The 15,303-nt window shown below is 40.0% G+C and overlaps 1 protein-coding gene across 2 annotated transcripts in view; it reads left to right on the top strand.

Moving 5' to 3' along the window:
* The window catches only part of MARCHF1 (membrane associated ring-CH-type finger 1), a 259,414-nt gene that overhangs the window by 71,239 nt on the left and 172,872 nt on the right, over positions 1-15,303 (top strand). For both annotated transcript variants that reach the window (XM_080371101.1, XM_080371105.1), the window contains exon 2: positions 6,101-6,179. The gene's annotated coding sequence lies outside the window, so the exon portion shown is untranslated. The remainder of the gene's footprint in view (positions 1-6,100; positions 6,180-15,303) is intronic.

Below are 15,303 nucleotides of genomic sequence, written 5' to 3'. Positions count from 1 at the left end.
CCAACAAAATTTGCATATATTTGTAAAGCGAACTGGACTTGCTGTATATACAACAGACCACTGAGCCATCCTCCTATTGTAAATCTGTCCTGTGCTCCATAGAAATGCCACATTTGCTACATCAGCCCGTAAGTGTCATTTATGTCTAAGTCATGCAAAGAGGCCTTTCTACCTAAAAATATCAGAATTGTTGTACAGAACTTCACCATACAGACCAGCAATCTACGCCAATCTGTAAAGCCTGGTTGGGCCAAATTCCAAGATGAGCAGAAGAGAATGCCTGGGAAAACCCAAGAATAACCCAAGTGAATGTATAGGTGGAAGCAGGTGACGCTGTTAGAAAAATATCGGGGGAATTTCATCCTGCTGTTTATTGTGGATCCAAGATTGGATAAATATGTAGTAAATCTTAAAGTAGCTCTAGGTTATAAACTACTATAAACTAAATTATGGTGGTGGAGAAGTGATCCAGAACATCTGTTTGTTTTAAATCTCCATAGGGCCTGTTCCTAGCTGCTTCTTGTGTCTTTGGACAGACAGATCTAAAATACATATGTCAGGCTTCGAAATTCAGTAGGGCAGTTTTCCTAACTTATGACTATTCTTCTTTAATTTACAGCTTAAATAACACTTCTTTTACAAGTTCAGACAGAACCAGTGTGCTCAAGACTAACACAATATTTATGGAGGGTTGGTTGGTTTGGTTTTTTTGTGTTTGTTTTGGTTTTTTTTGGCTTTTGTTGTGTTGTTGGGTTTTTTTCTCAGGTTTTTTTTTTTTAGTGTTTAAGAGTTTTTCAGAGGATTTTCACTTAAAAATGAATTTTGTATATTTCTACTGCTTCTTAAAATAGGGAGAAGGGGTTATTCAGGTAGATTCTCAGGTAAAATATGTTCCTTTTGGGAAATCACTGTTGCTAGTTTTTTATCTTGCATGAAAATATATTGAGGAATTTTCTTCTTCTTTGTATTTTTTGATCATTGTAAACATAAGGATGAAAAAATTAGATGGGCTATTAATGATTTGTTAGTGATGATATCTAGCTGAAGTCGCTCCATAGTAAGCAGTCATTGTGGGCTTTTCATTCCAAACTTGATTTCCAGCACAGTGTAACTTTTTTCTTTAAAACTTGTATTATGCACAATTTGTTTTGCTACATGAAATGGAATTTGGAACTTTCATCAAGTAAAAACTGCCAATGGATTGACAGTTTATTTAGTAACAGATCTCCAACCCCTACCTTAGATGATTTATATGTAATTCTTTCAAAAATGAAATTATAAAACCAATAAAATAAAAAAATCATTTCCTAATTAGGGATTTCTATTTGTAGTTATGTGTTTCATTCATGGCTTTTTTGGTTTGATGAAATACTCCGTTTATTTATTATTTACCTAAGTACTGCAGAAAAAGATGCTGCTTGAAATTCAGAAGTGGATCAGTTAGAAGTGCTTCAACAGAAGACTGGGACTATGTGATATTTGATGTTGCCATGGGAAACTGCTTTGCAAGAGCGTTTGCAGAGCAGATGGACCAAGACAAATAAACCAGATACAGGTATTGAACGGAGATTGTGTAATGTTCTGTGCAACAACAGGAAAACATGAACTCAAACCTACAGAACAGTTCTTTCATTTATCCTTTTTGTATGGATACACTGATAGCTTAATTTTCAGAACAGAATTCTTTATAGCAAACTTGGTTTGTTTTCCTTTAAATGGAATAGTGTATTTCTGTAGTATTTCATCTTGTGTCATTGATAAACAACTCTGATATGAATAGTTCGATAGTGAAGGCTTCCTATAGTTTTTGAGTTTTCAATGAATCAAAGAAAATTTCAGGTTTACCTTCTGTGTTATGCAAAACCAGTAATGTCCTCATGTTATGCTGTAATCTACTACCTTTCTGGCTAGCCTCTGAAGTTATACCTAAGTACACAAACATAAAGGAATGAAGTCTTTGCTTTTCAGATGTTACAGTTTTGTTAGCTTCACAGGCTCTTGGCTCTTGAGAGCTCTTCTGTACCTTTATACACTAGCTTTTTTTTCTTGATTTAAAAAAAATAATAAAAAGACACATACTCACCCTAAGAACCAGAATGTCTTTCTAATCATATGTTTGGCACAGAAGTCTGTTTCCTTAGCAACGTGAACACAAAAGATATCCATGTGACTATATACATGCAACATGCCTTTGTAAGAGTACGTATGTACAGAAATGCAGTGTGTTTAATATTTATTCTTTGTTCTCCCTGGCAAGGAATAAAATAGACATGTGCTGTTTAATTTTTTTCTAAGGAAATAGAGAATTTGAAATACAATTTGTAATTATATCTTTTCAACTACACAAATTGGAACTCAAATTCAAACTTGAAAAAAGAAAAAGCTTCTGGAAAAATAAAAGCTTAATCTGCTCTCTTGAAGATGTATGATTTCAACTGCTAAAGGATATTTTTTTTTCCTTAAGTAATACCCTGACTGTAAAAAATTACTTTGGACTTTCAATCTATAATCTAACTGTGCTTCTGTTCTTCATGAATTATAAAACTTACTCCATGGGTTGATTTCTCCACATGCAGTAGAACAGTTATTTGGGTCATGCTGTCATAAACTGATGAATGCCCATGTAACTGTCAAAATTTTTCGTTTAGTATGAAATGCCATGGAATGCCATACCACTGAATACCATGCGTTGATTTGCATTTTTAGAGTGCATGTTAACAATTTTTTTTGAGTGGTCCGAGTAATGTTTGTTTGTTTATAAGTATGTATTTTCATTACAAAACAAAATACTTTTAATGTATTTGTTCTTAATCCATCTTAAATATCATGTGAAAATCTGCCTGAATTACATATTTATGTATACTATGCTTTTTCAGGGAAAACTAGGAGAGTTAGAAGCAGGAATTATGGGGGAAGAGTTCATGGCTTCTGCAGTGAACTGGATCAGAGTATCTGAATTTCTTCCACTGCTTTTAATCTGTGATTGTAAAATCTTGCCATTAATATCAGAGAGGCCAAAAGACATGTTGGCAGTCGTTAAGGTCAGGGTTACTATATGTTGCTAGCTTTCAGCTATAAACTTTTTATGCCTTTTGGAGTAGCTAAAGCACAATGAGGTTGATTGTATTATTTTTATTTTTCTATGCATGGTGGAGAAGAGATTTCATGGGTGATTAATTTAAGCTCTTTTCAATTTCTTTTAAGCAGAGATCGGTTAAATAAAACACTTTACAGAATCACAGAATTGTTGAGGTTGGAAGGGACCTCTGGAGATTGGCCAACTCACTGGTCAAAGCAGGGTTACCTACAGCGTATTGTCCAGGACTATGTCCAGTTGGGTTTTGAGTATCTGCAAGGATGGAGATGATGCAACCCTCTTGGGCACCCTGTGCCATTGATTGACCACTCTTACAGGAAAAAAAACCCTACCATTATATTTAAATGGAATATCTTGTGTTTAACTTATGCCTGTTGCCTATTGTCCTTTCACTGGATATCACTGAAAAGGCTCTGGTTCTGCCTTTGTTACTGTGGCTCTTCCTAATGCAGCCCAGCGCAAGGGCACGTGGCTGGCTCACAGCCACCTTGTCCTGCAGGTCCTTTTCTGCTCATGTGCACAGGATTGTTCCTGTCAGGCGCAGGACTTCATGTTTCCCTTTGTGGAACTTCAGGAGGTTACCGTTGGCCCATTTCTAGGCTCTCAGGGTCACTGTGAATGGGAGCACAGCCCTCTGGTTTATCAGCTACTCCTAGTTCGGTATGGTCTGTGAACTTGCTGAAAGTGCACTCTGTCCCACCTTGCAAGTTATTGATGAGTTGTTGAACAGTATTGGCTCTTGTAAAGACACCTGGGACTTGCCTTTGGTGACTGGCCTCCACCTGGATTTGTTGCTGCTGATCCACAACCCTTTGAGCCCAGCAGTTCAGTCAGTTTTCTGTTCACTCACTCTCCATTTTTTCATGTTTCACCAGTCTGTCAGGAAGGAGACAATAGGAGACGGTGATGGAAGCATTATTAAAGTCAGGAGAAGCAATGCTCAGCATTCTCTCCTTGTCCGTTGGGTCAGCCTTCTCGTCGTGAAAGGCTATCAGATTGGTCAGGCACAATTTCCCCTTCACATATCCATGCTTACTACTCCTAAACACCTTCCTGTCCTTGTGTCTGGTGATGTTTTTCAGGATTTTCTGCATTCCCTTCCCAGGGATTGAGGTAAGGCTGTGACTGGCCTGCAGTTTCTTGGGACCCTCCCTCTTGTCCTTTTTGGAAGTAGAGGCAATGTTTACTTTCTTCCTGTCCTCAGAATTTCATCCCCAGCCACCCTCCCACCCCAGACCCCCATCACTGTGATCTTTCGTGATTTTTCAACGACAGAGTGGTCTCACAGCCAGTGTCCTCAGTACGTGCGGGGGCATCTTGTTAGGGCCCATGGATCTGTGTCCAGTTTGTTTAAATGCTTCCTAACCTGATCCTCTTCCTCTGATGGGAAATCTGGCTTGCTCCAGGCTTTCCCACTGGTGTCAGTGACCTGGGATAGCTGATGGATGGTTTTATCAGTAAAGAGTGAGGCAAATAAGGCATTTGATGTATTTGCCTTCCTCATATCCTTTTTGACAGGTCTCCATCGGAGATAAAACCAGCTGGATAAAACCAGCAGGAACATTTCCTGTTCTCCTTCATGTTTCCTTGAGCTATCCTGCCTGTGTCTCTGTGATCCCAGCGAAGTTGTAATTCGCCAGCTGCACACAGACTTCTCAGTTCCTCCTGTTCCCTGTGCTGTGTGCATTAGTGTGCAGGCTCTTTGGAGAGGTACAAAAGCGTGCTGATTTCCCAGAATATGTAGGATAGCTTTCCCCATAATTCTGCCTGGTAGACATTTTCTTATGTATGTGGACACAGTTGGTGTGGGACCCCTACAGCCCTGTTTTTTTGCTTACAAATTTGCTCCTGTTCACATTGCCCCATACTCTTTGCTTGCCAACCTGGTCCTTCGCTTCCTCGCTTAACTGCTGGTCATCCTCTCCTGCCCCATCATTCCTAGTTTGAAATTTCATTACTGGATTGGCTAGCCTGTTGGCAAAAATTTTTTCCTCTTTTAACTGGATACCATTTCTGTTAAACAATCCTCTGTCCTGCTATAATATCCCATGTTCACATAAAAACTAAAACGCCGTTGCCCCTACGAGCTGCACAACCAGCTATTGACTTGGGATCTGTCTGCTTCTCCTCACGCCCTTCTGCCTTTGCAGAAGGATTCGGGAGAAAACTTCCTGAGCTCCCCATGCTCTCGACACCCTCCCCACAGCCCCATCATACCCCACAGCGATGTAGTCAGCGCTTGGTGATTTCCTGATCGCCCTGGCATCATCACTGGTGCCTGTGTGGAAGAACGACGGAGGGTAACTGTCTGCAGCAGCCTGTCCACGATGTCGTGCTCCGAGCTGCTGGCGGGCAGCGAGCCTTCCAGGGCAGCAGGGCCGGGAGCAGCTGCGGGCTGCCGTCCCCCCAGCAGGGAGCTGCAGGCACCCGCCACGTGCTCCTGCGCACCCCAGCTTTAGCTGCTTTGGGTCCTTTGCTGGACAGAACTTGCATTTGTTGCTCTCATAAGACAACTGTTTGAATGTTTTGTGTGTTTTGGTGTTTGCTTTGCAAGCAAATGTGTGTAAAAATACTTCTAGTGAACAAATGATGTGGTTTGGCTTTTTTGTTTCATTAAGCTTTGTTTATTCTTGACTAGTATTCTGCCAATGCCATATGGGTTAGCTGGCTACAAAAAGGCTTATTCCACTAGTGTGGCTGATAGAGGTAAAGTCATGTATGGTTTTCCTGTGCTCAGGAAGATAAAGGTTTTATCTTCAATTAATCTCAAATCAATCTGAGAGTCTACAGAAAGATTAATGGGAAACGATATCTAGTATAGAATTTGATAAAGGTTATTTAAGACTACCTTTCAAGTCCAGAATTGTTGTTTTAGGTTGTACCATCTGGAAGACACCAGCATAAATTCCAAAGCTTGCTTCATAACACGATTTCAGTGTAGGTATACAATATTTCAATGTGATATAACTGGTTTCACATGTGTCCTGTTTCTGTTTATTCTAGGAAATGAACCCAGGAAGTAATGTGAAGGGCCATGTGAAGCTCTGTCATAGCAGAAATTTTCTAAAAGATTGCTTTACCTGTAAGTTGTTCTTTTCTGTTGTTAAATGTTAAATTGTATTCATATGGTTGGAAAAAAAGGGTTTATTTTGGCATTTTAAGTGGCAGCTTGATTGTGAAGAAAACCCTTCCAAGTGCCTTACGGTTAATGCCTGCTGTTATTAGCTTGCTGTATCTTAGTGAAGAGCAAACAAATAATTTTCCTTACCTATTAAGATTTTGAATCTAATGAGCAAGATTTTCATGCTGTGTCATTATACGTTATATATCTACTGTGGTGCATGTTAAACTGCATTAGCTAATTTTTCAGAAATTATTTTAAAAGTAAATGAAAAGTAGAAAACATCCAAAGCTGTATGAACATATGAAGCTTCTCCACTAAAAATCCTGTAGCAAAGATTGCCTGTGCAGGTGCCTGCTGTGACTCAGACCTCTTCTGGATTGTTCATCTTTTACCAGTTATTAAATTATATGATAGTGCCCTTTACAGTTGTGCCACTTGTGGCAAAGAATTTTCTTTGAGCTATAGTCTAATCATTTAATTTTGCATGCATCGTATAACAAACTCCACTTAGGAATTTAAACTATTGTTTTCATCTAGAGTCTAATTATCTGCATCAAAATACTTAAGCAAGTGAAGGAGATTAACTTGTCTTCCTAGCAATACTGCAAGAAAAATATTACAAGATCCATTTTACACAAAGAACCAAAAGCATTAGACTGTTGATTTTGGCAGACTCATGTAGGTGGTGGCAGAGCTGAAAACTGAATTCAGAAGTTCTGAGTCCCAATCAAGAGTTATAATTTGAACATATAGAAATATGCCTAAAAAGAATATCTTGAAGGAGACTTGGAGTTTACAAGCTGGTTATGTTAATCAGTATGTTAATTTTCTCCCTTGAGTATGTAATTATCATAGTTTAACTAAACATTATATAGTTAGCAAGTTCCTGAAAACTGTGAGGGGGAAGGTATTAATAAAGAGTGTTTCAAAACTGGTAGTAGCTGTTTAAAAAGAACTGTTTCAGAATTTGTTTTCTTATCTAGAACTCTGTTTTAAAGTAGCAGCAACTTCTATGCCTGGGCAGTGTAGGTAATTTAGTTTGACATAACCTGTAACCCAATAAAAACTTGAAAACACTAGTCTTCCACAATTCAAACTCTTAATGAAATGTGAGAAAATGTCCTGATACTTATTTCTAATTTTCTTCCAAAAGTACTTTGTCTTAGTACTTCTTTACTACTCTAATATAACTTGAAACAACCACAAATCAAGTGCAAATACAAGAAAATCCCTTAGAAATTACAATCTTAGTTCAGCACTTCATGTTGTAAAGTAGAAACTAAACATCACTGTCTTCATTCTTTTAATATTCACACGGTATGGGTGAAACTTCAGCAATTGCCCTGTGTTATGCTAAGTGTATTAAAATGACTCAGATGACGAAGCATTTCCTTTCGTTTTATCAAAGAATCTGGATGGGATGTTCCAGGATATTTCAAGGAGGCTTTTATAAGCAGTCAAGGAAGAGAGAAGGGAAAGTGCTATTCTGATAATGCTGCCTTAATAACTGAATTTGTCAGATTTTCACTATTATTTGGTAGGCTTAATTATTTAGCACTAAGTCATGCAAGTGGATTTCCAGTATCATAACAGTGGCCTTTAAAAATTCAGACTGTAAAGAGGTAAGCTTGAGTTAGAGTTGGCTTATTTATTTCGACTTTGTTGTCACTTTAAATTGCTCTGTTCGTCTCTTCATGCCTCTCTGAGTGTGTGTGTGTGTGTGTTAGTTAGAGGTATTTATAGTCAATGAAGATAAGAGAAGATTTGGGACAGAAGTACAGAAGCAACTTGGAAAAATCTTAGGTGAGAATATGGACGAAAGTCATTGACAGGATGCAAAAGCTGAGTGTCGTATTGCATGCTGAGCAGTAAAATACATTTGTAGCCTCCCAGACAACAAATGCGTTATTAGAGTTCTGCAAATATGGCAATTTCCATTTGATTTTATTAACATGACTGCATTTGAGGATAAACTAGCAGAAAGATGTAGGTGGGTGTTCAGTGTTGTTCTGGTTTTGTTTTTGGTTGGTTTTTTTTTTTTTTTTTTTAAATATAAAATGTTTGCAACATTGTCTATTACGATATTGTTCTAGACAGTTCTGAAGTATGGTTAAAGAGCTCCCAATATGCAAGCATGGAGGCATATTTTCTTCCCTTCGTGTGAAAACTGACCCCATATTTACTCCTCTCAAGTGTCAATGAAACTCTTTCTGATATGTGTGTTGAGCAAATATTCACATACATCAAAGGTACCATAGGCCTAAAGTTCCTTGCCATCATTTTTCCTGTTATGCAAAGTGTACTTCTCTAGGCATAACTTCCATTCTGCAGAAGCATTGGAGATGCTTATGCACTTGATGTAAAAATTTTGCATGTAGTACCCCTCTTACATGGAGTACTAGGTTGCTTTGAAGCCCAGGAATTTGAGAATTTCGGTGAGCTACAGAAAAAAACCTGCCTGTGCTCCTTCAAAGAAGTTCACATGGGCTAAAAACTGTTGTTTTGTAGGAAGTGCTGCTACAGCCTGTTTTTCCTTAGCCTGTTGCTCCAGGAGGATAATGGTCTGTCACTGGTTCTTACCGCTAGTGGGTATTTATGCGTCTTTAATCTGCACTTGTGGTGTTTGTGCCATCTGATGCCCTGGCAAGGTTGAGCAAAGCTCCACTGTCCCCTTGCCAATGCACTGACATCGTGTGTGCTCTGTTCTGCATCAGGACCATACGCAGTGGCATTATAGAGAAAGGTGATGTCCTTCTGCCACTGGTCTATCTGCATTGAAATGCTGTCAGGACCTTAGTTTCTTTATAAATTGTTCATTTGTGCAGTTTTGACCATAAGCTTTTGCGAATGCTAAGGATATTGTTGAAAATTTCTGCAGACAATTCTTACAGGATAATCTGAACAGGAAGAAGCTTGTAAGCACTGATTAGATAAACATAATAGCAGTTCTAGGAGATTGACATCAGTCAATACACATTAATTTAAGCATCGGACATACTGTTTTTCATTACATCTGCTTCCTTTAGCAGTGTGCTTCAGAGAGCGGTACTGAGGAGGAGAAAAGGTTCTAGAAACTGATCGTTGATTTAATAAAGGCCTAGTAAAAGAAGTAATAAGGTAATTTTTGTTTGGAGTAACTTCTGACTGCTACTATATACAGGCCAGAAGGAATAATATGCCTTATTTAACCAATTAAATATTGCTTGGAGAACTGCAGACAAGCAATTCTGGTTCTGTTTCGTTTCAATTATCTTTTTAATTGGTTGTCAATAAGTTAATGAAGCTATGGCAGCACTCTGTATTTTCACCATGGCTGGACCTGCTTATTTCAAGTCCTCCTCTACACCTCTATAGTCAGTGCTTAGTCTATTCACTCCTTGTTCAAGAAGTGGGGGACAGTATCACAGAGGCATGTCTCGAAGCAGCATATATGCAGCCTCCTACTGAAGGCTACAATTGATTTTATAATTTGGGTATTCAACCATCATATTGGTACAAACAGAAAAGGCAACATGGGGAGGAAAAAATATATTATTATTATATATTCTGAGCTACGAGAGAGAAATATAACATTTTTGTAACCATGAGATAGTTACAAATTATTTGTCTCAAGTCTTTTTGACAGAAATAACTCCATGCTGTTAATAGTGACATTGATTAAAGTATTCATGTTACACATTTAATGTGTCTGGTAGTATTACAAAGCCATCAGTATTGTAAAACTGGCTGTCATGATACACAGCCAAGTAACTATATAATTTATTGAGATTTGTAGATCATAGTGGCAATTAATTCATTATGATCAGTTTTTTAATTATTATACTTTTCTTCCAAAGGGAGCTTGTGTATATTGTTTCTGTTAATGTTAGCTGCTGAACAAATAGGAAAACAGAAATCTTTTGTACCTCTTTTTCCCCAGAGCAGGACTGTTCTGTGTTCAGCTAATCCCCATCAAGATAATGTTTCTGTCCTGTGCTTATCAAAGATTAAAACTTTTAGGTATCTTAATATGTTCTGTGTAAAACATAGAAGTAAACTTTGTTTTATATATGTATACATATAAACATATTACTTATGTTTATAGAAGCACAACGATTTCTATATAGGAAAGCCATTCATTTTGACAGAAATTTAAGAGCACAAATCTTCTGTTTGTACAGACAAAATGGTAAATTAGTCCTCTTTATGAAAGACGTGTTTGCTGATGCACAGTGACAAGAGTTCATTGTTTTCTCTGAATACTTCCCTTGCTGGATCTCTGGAGCACTTAGCTTTCCCCCCTATTCTTCTCATGCCCTCTGAAGAAAGGGTTGAAAAAACTTCTTTTGATTCCACTGAAAATGCAGGGGTGGGTCACTTACTTGGAGATCCTGATGAGAGTCCAGTGCAAGTATGGTAAAAGGTGAAACCAAGCCAGCTGAAAACCGAAAACCCCACAAACCGCCAAAATCAGTAATAAGAATGTAAATGGTACATATAGAAACTGCTGAAGGATAGTACAGATTTTCTTCTGTTGTAGAAGATTCCAAGACCCTAAGAGCATGTTAATTTCCAGGGAATGTCTTGCACAGCTCTAATTAAGGTTTCAGTTTTGGCTGGAGATAAATCTGTTGCTGCTCTTCCCATGCCTGACTTTAGTCTTGGACTTTAGACTTGAACTTTAATCTCATATGTTACCTGGCGTATCTTTTTGTGTCAGTTTCTGTGAATTTTGTGTCAGTATCTGCAGTTTTAATTGTAGCATTTTTGCATACTGTAAGCATCTTCCTAATCATAAGCAAGTGCTTATCCTGTCAGCCTGACCTTAGTGCCGGGGAAGGTGATGGAGCAGGTCACCCCGAGCGCCATCACACAGCACGTGCAGCACAGCTGGGGGGTCGGGCCCAGCCAGCCTGGGCTGATGAAAGGCAGGTCCTGCTGGATGAACCTGGTCTTGTAAGACAAGGTGACCCACCCAGTAGCTGAGGGAAAGGCTGTGGATGTTGTCCACCCAGACTTCAGTAAAGCCTTTGACACAGTTCCCCCCAGCATTCTCCTGGAGAGACTGGCTGCTCATGGCTTGGGTGGGTGTATTATTTGTTGGGTAAGAAAACTGCCTGGGCAGCCAGGCACAAGGAGTTGTGGTGAGTGGGGTTACACCCAGGTGGTGGCCGGTCACACGCGGTGTCCCCAGGGCTCCGTGCGGGGGCCCGTTCAGTGTCTTTATGGAGGGCCTGGCTGAGGGGATGGAGCGCAGCCTCAGCCAGTTTGCAGATGGCCCCCAGCTGGGCGGGAGTGTTGGTCGGCCTGAGGGCAGGAGGCTCTGCAGAGGGTCTGGGCAGGCTGCACCGATGGGCCGAGGCCACTGTAGGAGGTTCCACCAGGCTCAGTGCCGGGCCCTGCCCTTGGGTCACAGCAACCCCCCGCAGCGCTACAGGCTGGGGGAGAGCGGCTGGGCAGGGCCTGGGGGGAAAGGGCCTGGGGGTGCTGGCTGGCAGCCGGCTGGGCAGGAGCCAGCAGGGTGCCCAGGTGGCCAGGAAGGCCGGCAGCGTCCTGGCTGGTGTCTGAAACGGTGTGGCCAGCGGGGCAAGGGCAGTGACCGTCCCCCTGCGCTCGGCACTGGTGAGGCCGCACCTCAGGTACCGAGTTCAGGTTTGGGCCCCTCGCTGCAAGAGGGACAGGGAGGTGCTGGAGCGTGTCCAGGGACGGGCAGCGAGGCTGGTGGGGGGTCTGGAGCACAAGTCTTGTCAGGGGCGGCTGAGGGAACCAGGGTGTTCAGCCTGGAGAGGAGGAGGCTCGGGGGGGCCTTATTGCTGCCTACAGCTGCCTGAGAGGGGGTTGTAGGCACGTGGGGGTCGGTCTCTCCTCCCAGGTAACAAGTGACAGGACAAGAGGAAATGGCCTTTAAGTTGCACAAGAGGAGGTTTATATTGGATATTAGGAAAAATTTCTTCACTGAAAAGGTGGTCAAGCATTGGAATAGCTGCCCAGGGAGGTGGTGGAATCACCATCCCTGGAGGCATATAAAAAACATGAATATATGGTTCTTGGCAACATGGTGTTGTGGTGGGCTTGGCAGTGCTGGGTCAATGGTTAGACAATGATCTCAAAGGTCTTTCCCAACCTAAATGTTTTTATGATTCTATACAAATCTATCTTTCAGAGTGAGGAGGATAGAATTATTTTGAAGATCTGTAATTGTTTGCTTCAATATTTATTATGTAGTTGTTTGGTTTTTTTTAAGAAAGGATATACTGCAAACTACAAATTGATGTAGCTGAACTGATGACACTAAAAATACAACAGTTGTCTCTGGTGTTGCTTTTTAATTTACTTTGGTGAGGTATAATTTCTTGTTAAAACTAGATAGTTGTAACTATGATTTGCTGAAGGTTAAAGAAGGAGACAGGTTCTGTGAAACTTGTGTGTTTTGAAAATATATTGTACCTAATTTCCACCAGTAGTGCTGAAAGCAGTGGTCAGGAAAAAATGTCCTGTAAGTTAAATGTGATGACACAGGAAAGAGCATCAATGCAACTAAACCAAAATACTTTATCCTTTCGGGTCAGTGTGCAGTCAATGTTTTCCTCTACGTATAAACTTCCTAAATCTCAGATAGTGTCAGAATGCACATGCAGATATCAAAATGGTGCTAGTGAACATGTGCACAGCATTTATAAGACACCAGCTGTGGTTTCATTAGTTGCTAAACACAAGGAAAGCCAGAGAATTGTGCAAGCTGCCTTGGAAATTGAGGTGGATAGCTCATCATGCAATAAGCAATGCCAAATTTGAAAAAAAATGCCAGTGGAAAAAAATGAGACGCAAAGATAAAAGAAAAAAAATATTGCAAAGAATTCTCAGGAGCTGAAAATAAAGTACTCTGATGAATAAAAAAAAAATTGAGGTCCAGTGGGAGAGAAGGGAGGGAATGGTACAAGCAGTGAGTACTTCTGACTAATAGTGTTTATTTTTATTATTGATTGGTCTAATGTTTTTCCAATCCAACAGACCACAACTTCTTAGTATGTTTTCAGTGTTGTGAAAATTTACATGAATTCTATAATTCTTTTTTACCATTAATAGTAAGTTTCTGGTCAATTACATGTTGGTTCATAGAATGTGTGGGTAGGAATTATAAATGCTCTGACTCCCCCGTTTAGCATGATGGTGCTATAGTATTTGCTTCCAAATTATGCAACAAGGTTTGGCTTCACAGCCTCCCTCAGACTGAGCTTGCATCTCTCCCTCTTGAGGTGACTACCTGGACTATGCTACAGAAGTAGCTTGCAAGGGAAGGACTGAGAACTTTTATATAGCCTGTCACTTGTACTTCCCCTACTTATTACACTTCTTGGGTATTACTGCACAATTAGTCAATGGGCAGGAAAGAGTACCTGGGATTTAGAGCCAGTGAAAATTGGTTTTGCTGAGTGTGTTTGCAGATGGTTGTTCTCCTGCAAACAAGATCAACACACTTCAAAGCAAGAGTCATAACAGTCTTTAAAAAAAGGGCAAAAAAAATTATCTTAATTAATACCACTTAAAAGGTACAGCAACTTCGGATTAGATACAGCATTGTTATACTATACGTCTACATCTCATACTGCCTGGCTTCGGGCAAAAGACTCTTTTGTTTTAGCTTGCCAACAGATGAAAGGTTCAGCTCCTGCACTGATAGTTTGCACAGTATGGTGGGATTGCATTGTCATAGAGATGCAAGAGGTACAGCAGGACCTCCAGAACGTCCACATGAGGATGTTCATCTCTGTGGAGCTGTGTGAGGAGCTTGTTTTGACCCATGGAAAGCAGAACACTCCTAAGAAACCTCATATTGGTAGAAGAGCAACTTACAATTTCTTTATGTTGCCTAGAAGTTGATGCATCATTGGGCTTGTCTCTCTCTGAAGAGAAGCTTAAGGGTGACCATCTCAGGAAATGGCATTCTGCAGGGTCACTCTTGCCATAGTCTACTGATAGAGTCTGGGGGACTGTAATGATCATGGCCCTTTGTGCCTTCCATAAAGCTAGAGAGGATAATTACGAATATTTATTAATGTAATGAACCAAAGACAGCAGTTTTTGTGGGCTGATTCCTGTGAGACTGTTCTAAGCATTATCCATTTTTGCTGGCACTTTAGTAGTTTCCTGGGAAAAGAAGTTCTTGGCTCTAAACTTGAATGGAAAAGGCAAATTGATACTTCTATAATTATTTTGATTGCAGTTTATTGTTGTAGTCTATTTCAGGTAAAGCTACGCTGTATGAATCATAAGAAATTACTGGCTCGAAAACAGAGTTATAATGTCAAGAGGTGCTTTTGCTCCACAAATAACTAGTTCTCCACTAATGTCATGTCTATGTGGCTGTAAGTTTTTGTGGGTTTGTTTGGGGGTGGGGCGTTTGGGGTTTTTTGTGTGTTGTGTTGTTTGTTTGTTTTTTAATATTATGTGTGCATGGTAAGAGCATTGCCTTTCAACTGTGCAGTAATCTCTGATAAGTTGCTTGTATTTTTAGATTTTGTATGACACTTGCTCTCCTCAGGCTTTAATACATCCTTCTTTATACAGCTCGCTCTTTGTGAACAGTTTCAAAGTGACTGTGACTATAAGCAGAAGGTTTATTTAAGCAGAAAATAAACTAAAGAACATCAGAAATGACTGACAGGAGGGCAGTGAGAATACAGCTGTGTCCTCTGTATGTTTCTATTTTTATGATTAATCACAGTAAGAAATCAGTAATCTAAAAGTAAGCAAGCAAGCAAAACTTGTCTGTGCTGCTCTCTGCAGCTATCTGTTAACTGGGATCTAGAAAGTATTAGCAGCTTGTGGTTGTTTTTGCTTCACTAGCCCAGCAATGTACACAGTATACATTACACAGAGCTGTGTGGAAGATCTTGAGAAAACAGGATTTTGTGCATTGTTGCCACCTCCCATGTGGCATTGTATAGCTGTTGGTCCTTCGGCAACCCTGGGCCTTTCCAGGTTCAATTATCTTGTCATTAGAGGTAAAATGGAAGAATTTTGCTGACAGCTGTTATTTGTGTGTTTAAATAGCTATAAATAACTAGTTAAAACTACAAACTGTAGTTTACAGCTAAAATTC

This window comes from Falco punctatus (genome assembly GCF_963210335.1).
Source record: "Falco punctatus genome assembly, chromosome: 1".
In the NCBI taxonomy this organism is placed as follows: domain Eukaryota; kingdom Metazoa; phylum Chordata; class Aves; order Falconiformes; family Falconidae; genus Falco; species Falco punctatus.
The sequence above is the reverse complement of the archived record's forward strand: the minus strand, read 5'-3'. Positions and strand labels throughout refer to the sequence as shown.